Source organism: Gekko japonicus, unplaced genomic scaffold, assembly GCF_001447785.1.
Source record: "Gekko japonicus isolate JY-2015 unplaced genomic scaffold, Gekko_japonicus_V1.1 scaffold1046, whole genome shotgun sequence".
Classification (NCBI taxonomy): Eukaryota; Metazoa; Chordata; class Lepidosauria; order Squamata; family Gekkonidae; genus Gekko; species Gekko japonicus.
In genome coordinates, this window is record NW_015168678.1 from 579,959 (window position 1) to 593,760 (window position 13,802).

Sequence of the window (13,802 nt, forward strand, 5' to 3'; positions counted from 1 at the left end):
AACTCTAGTCACCAACCAGTCTTAAAAAAAATTATGACACACCATGTCCTGCTATACTACATCTTATTTGGAATGGTTCAGTATTCTGATAATTGTAATAGCTTTGTCATTTCCTTGCTGGCCTCTCTTCTTTGATCATCCCCATTGGCTGGCAACCAGAAATGCTCCCTGCATTCTTTTTTCCTTGCTATTCCTGCTTTATCTTTATCTGCCTGGAAATATTTGCCATTGCTTTCACCTCTAGCATTCTCTACTAGTTACCAGAGATCCAGCAGGAGCAGATACACACCTGAATGACCCTAGTGGCAAGAAGACTACGAATTACATCGTTACCAATGGCATTAAGAATGGGCTTTGACTTTGTATGCATTGCCCAGAATGCTGTGACACTATAGAAAGTAACTGTAGCATGAGCTGCTTTGTTAATTTGAGGGAATGCTAATAAAGATTCCTGGACCATTCAATGCACCATCTTTTGGACCATCTGGCTCAGTTGGGTATCTAATGCTTTAAGCAAAGATTTTGCTCAGCCTTGCTTGGTCAATTAGTTAAACTAGAGATGCCATGGACTGAATTTGGAGCCTTTTGAAGGCAAAGCATATGGTTTACTGCTCCCTACCTCTAGGAGAAAAAGGAATCAGAGAAGCAGTAAATCTAGAAAATACAGTAAGGGCAGATGACTTTCACTATCCTCAGAGTGAGTGTAGAAATGTTATTTTGGGTCTTGACATAAGAAGAAGTTTCATTTAATTTACCAGTAACTGAATGAACCTTGGTCATAGACCCAGAGGAGTTAGCCGTGTTAGTCTGTTGCAGCAAAATAGTAAAAAGCCCAGCAACACCTTTAAGACTAACAAACTTTATTGTAACATAATGTTTGTTAGTCTTAAAGGTGCTGCTGGGCTTTTTACTATTTTGAATGTACCTAGGGAACAATCAAAAATAGAATGACTCTTTACTAAGAGATGCGGAGAATCTGGCACAAGACTAGGAAAACTGACCATAATGCTAAAGGAGTGGCCTTGTGAATGCACCTCTATATAGAAATGTCCAAGATTTATCACATTCATCCAAAGCTAAAGTTCTCTTGGCTGTGTCATCTCTCACTGTGTAGGGGGCTCAACACAAAAAGGCCAAGACACACCACAGTGAGTCTGCTGCTTTAAAATGGAATATAACTAGGAGAAGTCAGGGAAGCAAGAAGTAGAATCCTTATTGTTGGCAAAATTGCTGGGAAGCCAGCCTGTCATGATCTGCAGATAGCGAAGCCTTAAGAAGGAAATTAGAGCCTCTGTTGACTCTGGAGCAGATCATTTGCTTCAGAGGAAAAGAAAGAAGGAATAAACCTTGTGTATTTTGTTCCTTTGCAAACCCCATAGAAATTGACAAACACATGACGATGACAACTCAAACAGAATGCTAGGATGCTGTGCTTTCGTCACACTTCAATAATGTGCTAGTTAACACAGGGATTCTGTCACTCACACAATTAATAAAAAGTCTTCTGTCCTGTGCAGCATATTATGTCAATATTTGCATTCTGTTATGGCCCAGAGGTGCTGAAAACTTGCCGATGCAGCAAGACAGATTTGGCTAGGGAGGTTGCCTTATCCCTATATAATTGTCCTGTCCTTGTGACCCCGTTTTCTGTGTTTCTCCAAAGGTTAACAGTTCTGTACAGTTTCAGTTTAAGAGAACAGCATGAGCTTGTCACATTATGTTTTCAATCATCCCAGAACTAGTGACTGGCAGCTATATTTTATATTAAGCATTCTCTGTTGCTGATATAGTCGTGATGTTGCTTCTGCTTGTGAAAAGATTATGGATATCATTACTTTATTACTTTTGCTTTGCAAGGGGCAACTGCCCTTGCCCCAGGCACAGCCCTGCCAAGTCACTAGGTAAACTCAGTCTCCACCATCACCTCCCTGTTAACCCCCTCTTTCCAAAGTAGGAGGAGGCCCTTGAAGGGCCTGGGGTGTTTACTTTGGAAAGAAAGGTTCTTGGGTGATGTGTCAGACCACAATTCTGAAATTGTTCGCTATGTAGAGGCAGGCAATGGCAAATCACCTCTGAATGTCTCTAGCCTTGAAAACGCTATGAGGGGTCACCATAAGCTAGTTGTGACTTCATGGCACTTTATTATTACTAGGAATAAGGCCTGTTGTGGAAATAAATACAACAAACTCTAGAAAGAGGCTCTGGGTGGGTGTCCTGGCCTTGGGCACTCAGTCAATTTGCTGTGGTGACCTCAGCAGGGTATAATGACACAAAGCTTACCATTTTCTCTAGGGGAAACTGATCTCTGCCATCTGAAGAGTGATCTCCAGCCCTCACATGATGATTGGGAACAATGGTTCCCCAGGAGGAAATGGCTGATTTGGAGAGTGGAGACTATGGCATTATACCTGTCTGAGTTTTTAAATATATTTTTATTGAGCACATTTCAAAACTATAAGATACAATACTAAACGTTAACAATCATCCAAATCAGAGATCAAAAACACTATGTCCTGAACCCCATTGACACATACAACAGACAGTGGTCGAACAATGTACCTCCGTTAACCAACCTCGTCTTCTGGAAGCCAGTGATATTCACTTCCATCTTATCAGTTGTATAACATTATTTTATATTTTGCTTCCACTATGCTTACCCATTCGAAGTTGTCTAGTACTATCTCCCCCAAAATGGGATTCCAAATATTTAGAGGGTTATAGAACTCACGCTCGTTTTTTATTTCCGTATCATGTATTGAGATGTTTTCTAACATAAATATGTCCCAAACTTTATTGATCCATTGGGTTATAGTCGGAGCGTTTTTGCTTTTCCAGTTCTTGGCAATAGTTATTTTTGCTGCTTCTAACAACAGGTTAACTAATTTCTTTGTGTCTTCAGGTGGACGGATTTGCGGCCAGAGGTGGAGCAGCATCAACTCCGGCGATAAAGGTAAGTCTGTATTTAGTAGATTGTTGATACTGGTACCTATCTGTGACCAAAATTTCTGTATTACTTTACAGGACCACCAATTGTGGTAAAAATCTGCCTTTTGCCCACATTTCTTCCAGCAGTATGGAGATGTCGATGGATAAATATGGGATAGTTTAGCGGGAGTTAAATGCCACCTAGTAAGAATTTTCAGGTTCGATTCTTGTAATCCAAGGGTTCTAGACAGGGATTTTTGGGAGCGCCAAATTTCTTCCCACTGATCTTCCGATAATGTGTTTTCCAGATCCGCATTCCAAGCTCTTTGGTAGTTGTGTTGTTTGGGGGCTTGAGTGGAAACGACGATTTGTATAGTTTCGCTAGAAGTCCTTTTTTTGGAGGTGGTGAATCCAGAAGCTTTTCTAACCCCGTAAATTGCCCTTTACTCGTTGCATCGAACTCTGACGAGAAAATCAAATTCTGCACCTGTAGATATTCAAACCAATTTAACGACGTTTGATGCGTAGCCTCTATCTCACTTTTCAGACGCATTGCCCCGTTATGGACGACATCTTGTATTTTGTTTATTTTTTTAGCTCTCCACGTCTCAAAGGTGAGTGGTTGTTCCGCAGGTTTGAACCAGGATTGCCTCGTGAAGGTGCTGAGTAAGGAGTTTTTGGAAATTAATTTCGGTTTGACTTCATACCATGTTTTGAGTGCTGCTTTTGTGAATATATTTTTTAATTTGCTCTCGATGACTTTGTAGTTTTTGTGCCACATTAATTCCTGAAAGGAAGCCCCTTCGAGGTTGGATTCTTCAATGCTTCTCCAGTCTAGGATGTCTGTATCGTGATAATGGCGTATAGTGGATGCCATGATTGCTGCCTTTCGATAACTTTCTAGGTCGGGGATCGCTAAGCCTCCCTCTCTTCTTGGCGCTATCATGGTGCGATATGCTATCCTTGCTGGTTTCTTGCTCCATACGAAAGAGTTGAGATCCTTTTGCCACTTTTTCACCATTTGTGCCGGAATGCTTAATGGCATTGTTCTAAACAGGTAGAGGTACTTCGGAAGTATGAATGATCTCGCTATTGCTATTCTGTCGAGCCATGACAGAGGTTTCGCGTTCCATTCGCTCATTGATTGCTTAACTTCTTTGTGTGTTTCCCCGTGGTTTAATTGAATGAGCTTCGTGAGGTCTAGTGGTATTTTTATCCCTAAATATTGAAAATGACCCTGAATCCAATGGTAGTGGAAAGTGGCTTTAATCTTTCTTTCTTCCAATAGACTAACCCGAATGGGATAGATCAAGGTCTTAGTTTGGTTCACCCTCAATCCTGAGACCTCGGCAAAATCGTTGAGCAATTTTTGAATCCCGGTTAAAGACTTGACCGGATTCTGGACATACAATACGACATTGTCAGCAAATAGACTGATTAGCCAGATTAAATTGTACCTTGTATATGTATCTTAAATCTTAGATGCTTAAGCAGAAGACACTTGACTTTATGTTATGCGATCTCCGATAGTTTTGGCAGTGCAGGTGACCAGATCCAAAGAAAATGTGTGTGTCTTTGCCTTCCAATGCCTCTGTGGCAGAGGAGATGTTAACAGTTGTAGCTTGTGTTACCTCTGCCAAAAATCTCCTCTTCTACACAAATGTAATGCTTATATATGGGGAGGGGAAGGGGAAGGGATTGTAAACTGCTCTGAGACTCCTTTGGGTAGTGAAGGGTGGGGGATAAATCCAATCTCTTCTTCTCCTCTTCTTCTGGATCAAGAAGTTTGGTACTCTTATCTCACTATGGTCCAAAGTTCCTACCCGACAAGAAAACAACATTTTCATCCACGCAGATTTCATTCTGATTGCTGTATTTTAAAGTGGCGTGCGCTAGATCCAAGTCCCGTTTTTGTTCTTCAGTATTCAAACGTAATTTTCCAACAGTCCAATCCCTTGCTGTTGGGAACCTATACCTGTCTGAGGACTCACCCCCCTCAAACCCCACCCTCTCCAGGCTCCACCCCTTAAATCTCCAGGAATTTCCCAACCTGGAGGTGGCAACCCTATTTCCCATCCGACCATCCGGATACCTTTATCTGCCCCTCTGACTTCAGCTTTCCATCTCCCCCCCACGCCTGGAGCCTCTACCTAGGAAAAGTAGTGTTTCTCCACAGTGGGGATCAAAGCAGCTCACATCATTCTCCTCTCCCCCTTTTGATCTGCACAACAACCCTGTGAGGCAGGTTAGGCTGAAAGTCTGTGAGTGGTCTGAAATCACCCAATCAAGCTTTCACAGGAAAAACCTGGGTCTGGCAGATCCTGCTCTGAGGCACTACCTGCTACATCACACTGGGTGTCATGGAGGGGGGACCTCAGCAGGATACAATGACACGGAGTCCACCATTTTCTCCAGGGGAACCGATCTCTGCCATTTGGAGATCAGTTGTAATTCTGAGTGATCTCTAGCCCTCACTTGGAGATTGGCAACAATGATTCCCCAGGAGGAACTGGCTGGTTTGAAGGGTGGAGTCTATGGCATTGTACATGTCTGATGTCCCCCCCCTCCTCAAACCTCATACCCTCCAGGCTCCACCCCTCAAATCTCGAGGAATTTCCCAACCTGGAGTTGGCAACCCTATCCTTCCCAGCCAACCATCAGCCTACCTTTATCTGCCCCTCTGACTTCAGCTTTCCATCTCCCCACCACCACCTGCAGCCTCTACCTAAGAAAAGTAGTCTTTCTCCACAGTGGGGCCCCAAGCAGGAGGGGAAGCAACCTCGGCAAGGTATAATGACACAGAATCCACCCTCACCTGGAGAATGGCAGCAACAGTTCCCCAGGAGAAAATAACTGCTTTGGAGGGTGGACTCTATGGCATTCTCCCCTCCCCTGAGGCCTCTCCCCTCCCCAAACTGGCTTCTGTAGACTCCGTCACAAAATCTCCAGTTTTCCAACCTGGAGTTGGCAACTCTATTCAGGACTGAGCTCCCCACAAAGGCCTGGAAAGGCCTCCTGGCTTTGCCTTTTTACTGAAAGAACCAAGCTTGGTTACCTAGCAACATCCACTGAGGGAGACAGCTGGAAAGTGCCAACACATTAGGGCAATTATATATATCAGATACTATTTTTGATATTTCTATTTAGTTGTGAGGTGCCTCAAACAGGTTCTGGAGAGGTGGCATACACATTCCCTAAGAAACAGAAAATTATTCTGGGCAGCAGTACCTGTGTACCTCTTGCTGGACAGAATGGAACCTAACACCTTGAAGCTTTAAATTCCAGATGGGAGGAAATGTGTGAATGGTTCTGCACTGGAAGAGTGGAAATCTCTTGAACCTGGTGATAGAGAAGAACACTTCTACACACCCAAGAGGAGAGAGACAGGACACTGTTTGCAGGAAAAGGCTACTTTCAGCACCTTGGTGCCAGTGGCATAGCTGGCAGGCAGCTGGTGCTTGGTGATGGAGTGGGGAGGGCTAGCTGGGAATCAGACAAGATTAAACTATGCCATGGTCATCTGTTTACACTTCCCTTCTTTGCTTCTTGCCAGCCATCAATTGTATTGCCAGATAGCCAAATGTGACTGGCTACTTAGTATGGTATAATTAGTCAACTCAGTAGGGACATACATTAATTTTAAAACTGCTCAAAAAGTGCCAGTGAAAAAGTCCTGTTGGTACATCATGTGGTAGCCGACAAATGAATCTATCCAATCATTTCTGCGGCTCCTGGCAGAGTTCAGAGACTGGGGGAGAGCAAGGATCAAGAGAGATGAAACTATTATAGCATTTCCTATCTTCAGTCAAACATCTTGAAACGGAAGGGAATTCAGCTGACAGTCTCTCTCTACAGTGTTTCCATATTGCTGATTCAGCAGCACAGGGAGGATGCTCTTGATTTTCTGAATGCTGACTACCGAAATTTCTCTTTGCTTGAATTAGTTCTTTCATCTTTTCGACTTCTCTGCAATGCTTTGCTAATAGTTTTGACAACATTCCTCTCCTCTTAGTGTTAGTCATTGACTGCTTATAGTCTGTCAGTCTGTTGGTGTGATTCTCGGACTTCATTGTGTGGAGGATAAATGATTGACATACATACACAATAAGTTGATCTCTTCCTGTATTGATTGCACTCCACATGTACTTATTCACATGATTCCCACCCAGTAGTCACAGTATGTTTGTGAGGAGCAGCCAGGGAGCTATGTGGTCATCCTCTGCCTGGCTTCCTGGGGGTGTCAAACCGCAGCTGTGCCCACTGTTGTACTGCTGCCCATCTTCCTTAGAGTGCAAACAAAACAGCTGTCTCTAACTTGAGCATAGAAAATGTAAGGCCCTGCCTGCCTTCTGGAGCTGTCAAATGTCTCCATCTGCCCTCTGTACAACCCAACTTCCCTTGCTTGCTCACTATATAACTTCTGCCTTCTTGAGGTGCCAAGTGCTTCTCTGTTTCGTCTGCCACGTCAGAATTTTAATTGCCTGTAAAACCAGGATCCTCGTGGAAATGCAAAAATGATAAGCCCCTTGGACCAAGGGTACAGTCCCAGAAAATGTCATCCAAATCGGCCGGAAACCAATGAGACTTATAAACAAAAGGACCCAAACCTCAAAATGCAGTAAATGAACTAAAATTTTGAAACAAATACAAAAAGCAAAATTAAAAACAACATGCACATCCCTACTTTTCACTGTATAATCTGAGATTTGCAGGATGACACAAATGATTAAACTGAGGAATGAAAGTGCAGTAAGCGGGGGCCAGTGTGCTGAAGCAGCAGACTGTAGAACTGGCAGTATCACCCAGGATTAAAAGGGGGCTATTCACACCCAAAATACTCCGGGGTGGGGCTCAGATGCAGAGGCCCCCAGCCAATGAGATAGGATCAGCTCTCCCTCTCAAGCTACAGCCAAACATGGGCTATTTAATATATTCTCCAGCAGTATAGTAATCAACACACAGTGCCTAAATGGAAAATAAAGATAGGGAACAGCAGCTTTGGAATATTTTTTATTCAAATGCAATCAATCATCTGTTACAAATGCTTCTGCTAGTTGAACAGGCTAAAATAACAGCTATTTCCTTCTGTAAAGTACTCTTTAAAAACGATTTCCTGTATTCTGCTGTCCTGGAGCAAATGGATTTATGGGATACAGAAACCTACTTTATCACTTTAAGGAGCATCTGTCAATTACAAAAAGGACCCTAACATTTGTAGTGGGGAAAACAAAGACCAAGTCTTGTTGCATTAAAGTAGTTATACCACTGCCCTTACCTTAAATAAGCAGAAGTCCAGGAGCACCTTAAATACTAACAAAATTTATTCCAGCAAAAGCTTTCATGAGTCGGAGAGCCCTTCACCAGATACATGATGTCTACATCCCTAGGAACTGTATTTATACTCAAGTCAGAAGAAACAGAAAGGTGGTGGTGGTGGGGAAATATGTTATAAGGTGAGGCCATCTGGAAACAGCCACCAATCCATCTATTCAGGAATGGTCCTCACCCACTGTTGGAGAGAGTGGTCCTCGCCCACTCTGAATGAATCTCTCTTTGATCAGTTATTGTTTCTAACTAGACTCTCTTTGCAACTTCTCTCCAGTTCCTCCTTTCCTAATTACACAGCTGTGCCTCAGACTCTCAGCAGAAGTACCTGTTTTATAGAAATATGTACTTACACAGTTTGCAGTCAAGCGGGGACAGGAAGTGGACCGCCCCAAGCCTCACTGTCTCATAAATACTTCATTTTGAACTGGATGCTGCGGAAAAGCACACCATTGCCTGGTAGCAATCCATCTTCTATCAATGGAGGAAAGACTAGTGATGCAGAGTTTTCAAGAGCGACGTAGCTGCACTTCTTGATCACCAATGGGTGAGGGTAGCTTGCCGGCAGCCTTGCAAGACCAAGCCCTACGAGCAAAGGCTGAGGGACTTGTGAATGTTTACTCTGGAGGAGGTTGAGGGGGGGCATGATTGCTCTCTTTAAGGATTTGAAGGGCTGTCCCTTAGAGGAGGGCAGGGAGCTGTTTCTGTTGACAGCAGAGGACAGGACTCGCAATAATGGGTTTAAATTAAGGGCGGGATGGTACTGGCTGGATCTCGGAGAATACTTTTTTACATTAAGAGTTGTGCAACAGTGGAATCAGCTGCCTAGGGAGGTGGTGAGCTCCCTGTCACTGGCAGTCTTCAAGCAGTGTCTGGACAAACTCTTAGTCAGGGATACTTTAAGGTGATCCTGCATTGAGCAGGGGGTTGGACTAGATGGCCTGTATGGCCCCTTCCAACTCTGTGATTCTAAGCCAGAGCTGGCTCTGTAACAGCCTTGATGTGAATGACTGTACTGATGGTTCACATTATGATTAAACATTTCAGCTCAGTTGAAAGGGAGGGAAACCCTAACAAATGCATCCTATGGAATTTATTTTGTTAGTGGAAGTGCATCTACTGCACACCAACTGCACTCTGTGCAAACAGAAACCTAGCATACGTCTTAAATTCTAGGAAGAGAAGGGATTGAAGGCGATGGGAAGGTTCAAGCAGCTGTATTACACCAGTCATGATAATATTTACTAGTCTGATGCCCTTATGTTCATGTGACTGCCTAGAAGGGACACAACTATACTTACTACATGCCATCTTTGCACTGATTTGTGCTGTTTTCCAACAAACACTAGCCTGGCCCTCTTTAGAGATGTTACTAGTTGTAATCAAATGGAAATAAACTTATTTTAAAGTCTATTTTTGATGTGTGCTTACTGGTGAGAATGGGCAGTCATTGTTCATGAGAAATTGGCAGTTAAACAATTCCTCAAGGATTAGAACACAACTATATATCTGCATTTTACTACTGCCAAATCACCTTGCTACAATAATTTCTCATGCTGCGTCTTGAGAGTTTGACATTCTGAAAGCACAAGACCTGCACTTTGGAAAGCAAGGTTGCACCCCATTCACACATGGCAAAGACCTGCCAGCTTTTAAACTCAAACATGAAAACTATTGATCTTCTGATCAATATATGCAAAGGGCTCCCTGTAGATACCACAGTGATAGTATTTTAGAGAATTTAGCCATTCAAAAATGACTGGAGGGCCTTCCCACAGCTTAGCGGGATTATTAGCAAAGAAACTGAAAATGAAATTACCAGTATCATAACACCTTTGTATAGATTTAGGTATGTAGTTGAGAAAGTGGACAGTGAGAACTTTTTATTCCTCTCCCATACTACCACAATAGATTCAGAACATAAGGAAGGATCTCTTTGGACAACATGTAATTAAATTTTGGAATTCATTGCCAGTGGATACAATCATAGCCACAAACAGAAATGGCTTTAGATTCATGGAGGATAGATCCACAGCTATTGGCCGTGGTGACTTAACTGGAACCTCAATGTTTAGAGGCAGTATGCCTCTAAACACCAGTGCTAGGAGGTCAGCATGAGGGGAAGCTTTGGTCTCAATGACCTGTCAGTTCAAAGTTTAATAGCCCATAGGCCATGCACCATTAAAAAAAAAAAAAAAAGCCCTCTCATGACCTGTCAGTTGGCCCTCCACAGCAACCGGCTGGCCACCATGTGATACGGGATACTGGACTATATATACCACCAGCACGATCCATCATGGTGTGTTTGTGTTCTTAAGTTACCCAAATTTGCAACATTTGATGAAATGTTTTTTTGATCTGAAGAGTAAAATTCTGATACAGTTCTTGTTGGCTAAACAAGTGGTGATCACAGATTACAAGCAGCATCTCCCAGGAGTCAATGAAGTAACACTACTTGGAATTTTAATCCTAGTTTTGACAGGCTAACAACCTCCTCTCATCATAGATTGACTGGCTCATACTTTGGCAGCATGCCTATCTACTTGAGCAACCAAAACATTCTGCAGCCACCTCTCATTTATTCTCAGGTTATGAAGATTGATACACCAAGCCTGTTTCCAACAGTGTGGACATATTTTATGACCCACATTCTTGAACAGCATGAAGCTGAAGTATTTTGGCTATTTAGCTTACTTTAACATTGACTCAAGGTGACTTCCACTTGACCCGAGCAGATGTTTCTCTTGTGCTCATTCTTCAAATCAGATTTCTTGGATCTCATTTGTCTTTCAGCACCTCTATGGATGTCTTATTAAAACTAGAATAAGCACCTCCATCATGTTCAGGGTGTATGAGCCAAAAATGAGAGGAGTTTACCTATTACAGATTGGATTTTTCATTGAAGTTGAGTGGATGCCATAATGTGAGTTTGCCAGCCATAGATTGTGCAATCTTCATGTGCACGGTTCATGTGAAAGCTGGAGCTGGAACTAAAAACTTATGGTGGAATTTTCAAAAGTGCTTAATTCTGGCCTAGATCTGTTCCTAGTTAAGATTTAAACAAATACGGCTCTTGAAAACTGCCATTTACTTTCTCAGATATTCTGTCAGGGACCTCAGCACAAACTCACTAATCACAGAGCTCTAACTACAATTCTTGTTGATATCATTCAATACACTGTTGTAGATTTGCATACCCTTTGCATACATTTAACTTTGCTTCATACTACTGTAGTTCCTCAGCAAATGTGGCACAATATGTCAAGTGTTCCCTCTAAACTGAGATAGTGTGAGCTAGCTCAGTTTTTTAGCCTCCAGCTTACAGATTTTTGTCTTAGCTCAGGAAAGATGGCTCCAGAGTAGAGATGTTAAGGCCCGGGAAAAAACCGGAAACATTCGGGAAAAAACCGTTTTTTCCCCAAAGCCTTTTTTGTTTTTTTCCAAAAAATTGGAAAAATTGAAAAAAGAAAAAAAATTGATTATGGAACATTTTATTTTAACATGATGAATAAAATATTTTAGGACAAGGTGTTCAAATATTTTCCAACCTAATTTCTGTGCACTGAGGACAAGCTAGTCCTAGGTTACAAACTGAACTCTCCAATGCAAGAACAAGATGCATTTCTTCCTTTAGGAGGTGCTATTGTCAGAATAAAAATGTTTCAGTTTTGTTTTTGGATGCGGGTGGGTATTCTGTTGTAATAATTGTTTGGATACACTATATTTTTAATATGCTAGTTGTGATAATTTCATGCCAAGTAGAAATGTCCATAGTCATATTTTATGTTCCTAAAGTAACAGAATGATTTCCAATCTAGAAAAGACAAAAGAAATGCTAATATAGCATTTTTTTCAATTTTTTCAAAAGCTTCAAAATTTCCAGAAATTTTACATCTCTACTCTAGAGCAAACTAATTTATGTAGTAGCCAAATCGCTCGCTCACTTTAATGCCAGTAGCTCACAAAGTAGAATTTTCGCTCATAAGAGTGCACAGCTAAGGAGCATTGGTCACAATGAGAATGTTTTTTTAAGTCTTTTTTAAGTCTCAGTGACAGAATATATGAAGGAATCAAGATTCTTCTCATGCACTTTAAGATCCCAACATCTAAGGTTTTTGGAATTTCAGGCCTTGTTCTCTGTGTTATTATTGTACACTGTATGTGGCTTTGAACATGGCATTTCACTCATATCACTGCACAAGTTTGAGTTAGAAACAGACATGGCGTAGTGGCTTCAGTGTTGAATTAAGATTCATGGAACTTGGGGTCAATCCCTAAAAGGGACCGCCTACTCCCTTATGAGCCTACCTGACCATTGCAGTCATATTCCGAGGCACGTTTGGATGTCCCTGCCTTCTGAGATTAGGTGGGTGGCAACCTGGAGAGGGCCTTCTTGACCATGGCACCCAAACTCTGGAACTCTCCTCCCAGGAAGACTCATCTGTCCCCTTCTATTACCCTCTTCCACCAGTAGGTGAAGACTTTGTTTCATTTGGTGTTCCCTTCGTGTTTAACCCAATGCTGTTATTGTTGTTTGTGTTTTTGCATATGTATTTTAGATCTGGATTAAATTATTCCAACGATGCATTCTTGTTGGTTTTAATGATTTCTAAGATGTGATTTCATTATGTATGTTTTGTTAGCTGTCTTGGTGACTCTTACAAAGGCAGAAAGGCAGGGTATAAATTTTGTAAAATATACAGAAAAATAAGTAATTGAACCATGAAGCTCACAGGGTGACTTTGGGCCAGTCACTCTCTCTCACTCTAACTTACCTCAGGGGAATTGAGTGTAAAACAGAGTAAGCAAAAACCATGTATTCTTTTCTGAGCTCCCTGAAGGAACAGTAGCATTACAGATGTGATGTGCAGATGCAAAACCCAACATCAACACATCGAGTGTCTCCAACTGACATTATGCTGCTTTACTTTACAAATGGAAAATGACACATGGTATTATATTTTAACCCCAGCACCTTGGCAACAGGACTGATAAGTGCCATGATGTCCTCATGCCTACCTTAGTCCCTGTCTCCTCAGTCAACAGGTGATATGCAAAATGAACATGCTTGTATCTTCCACTTGGTTCATGACTGTTTCCCCACTCCCCACACCCAAATATTTTGTTTCTTCAGAACTGCCTGTGCTGGAATATTATATCCATAGAATAGATTTGGGATAAAGGTTGATATAGGAGGGCAAGAAAATAAAACCATGCATGCATGGCTGGGGGAGAAGGGGGAATAAAAGTGTATCAGATGAGGAGAGAACGGGACACAAAGGTTGCCTTGCTTCTTTGGCATGTACAAAGCAGTACTGTATGGATGGCTTTTGGGGAGCATTTCATATCTAGTGATATCAGCAACCTGTCTATGCAGTGCAAAAATACAGTTCCTATCAGTGACAAGTTATGCCACTCTCTGAGTGTGACTATCCTAGAGGAAGACAAATCCCTTAGATATGTTAAAGAAGATTTGCAGCTGTATGAATCAGTAATCACAAACCTAACTGCATAGGCATTACCAAATCAGCATATGAGCAGGATAACTCTGC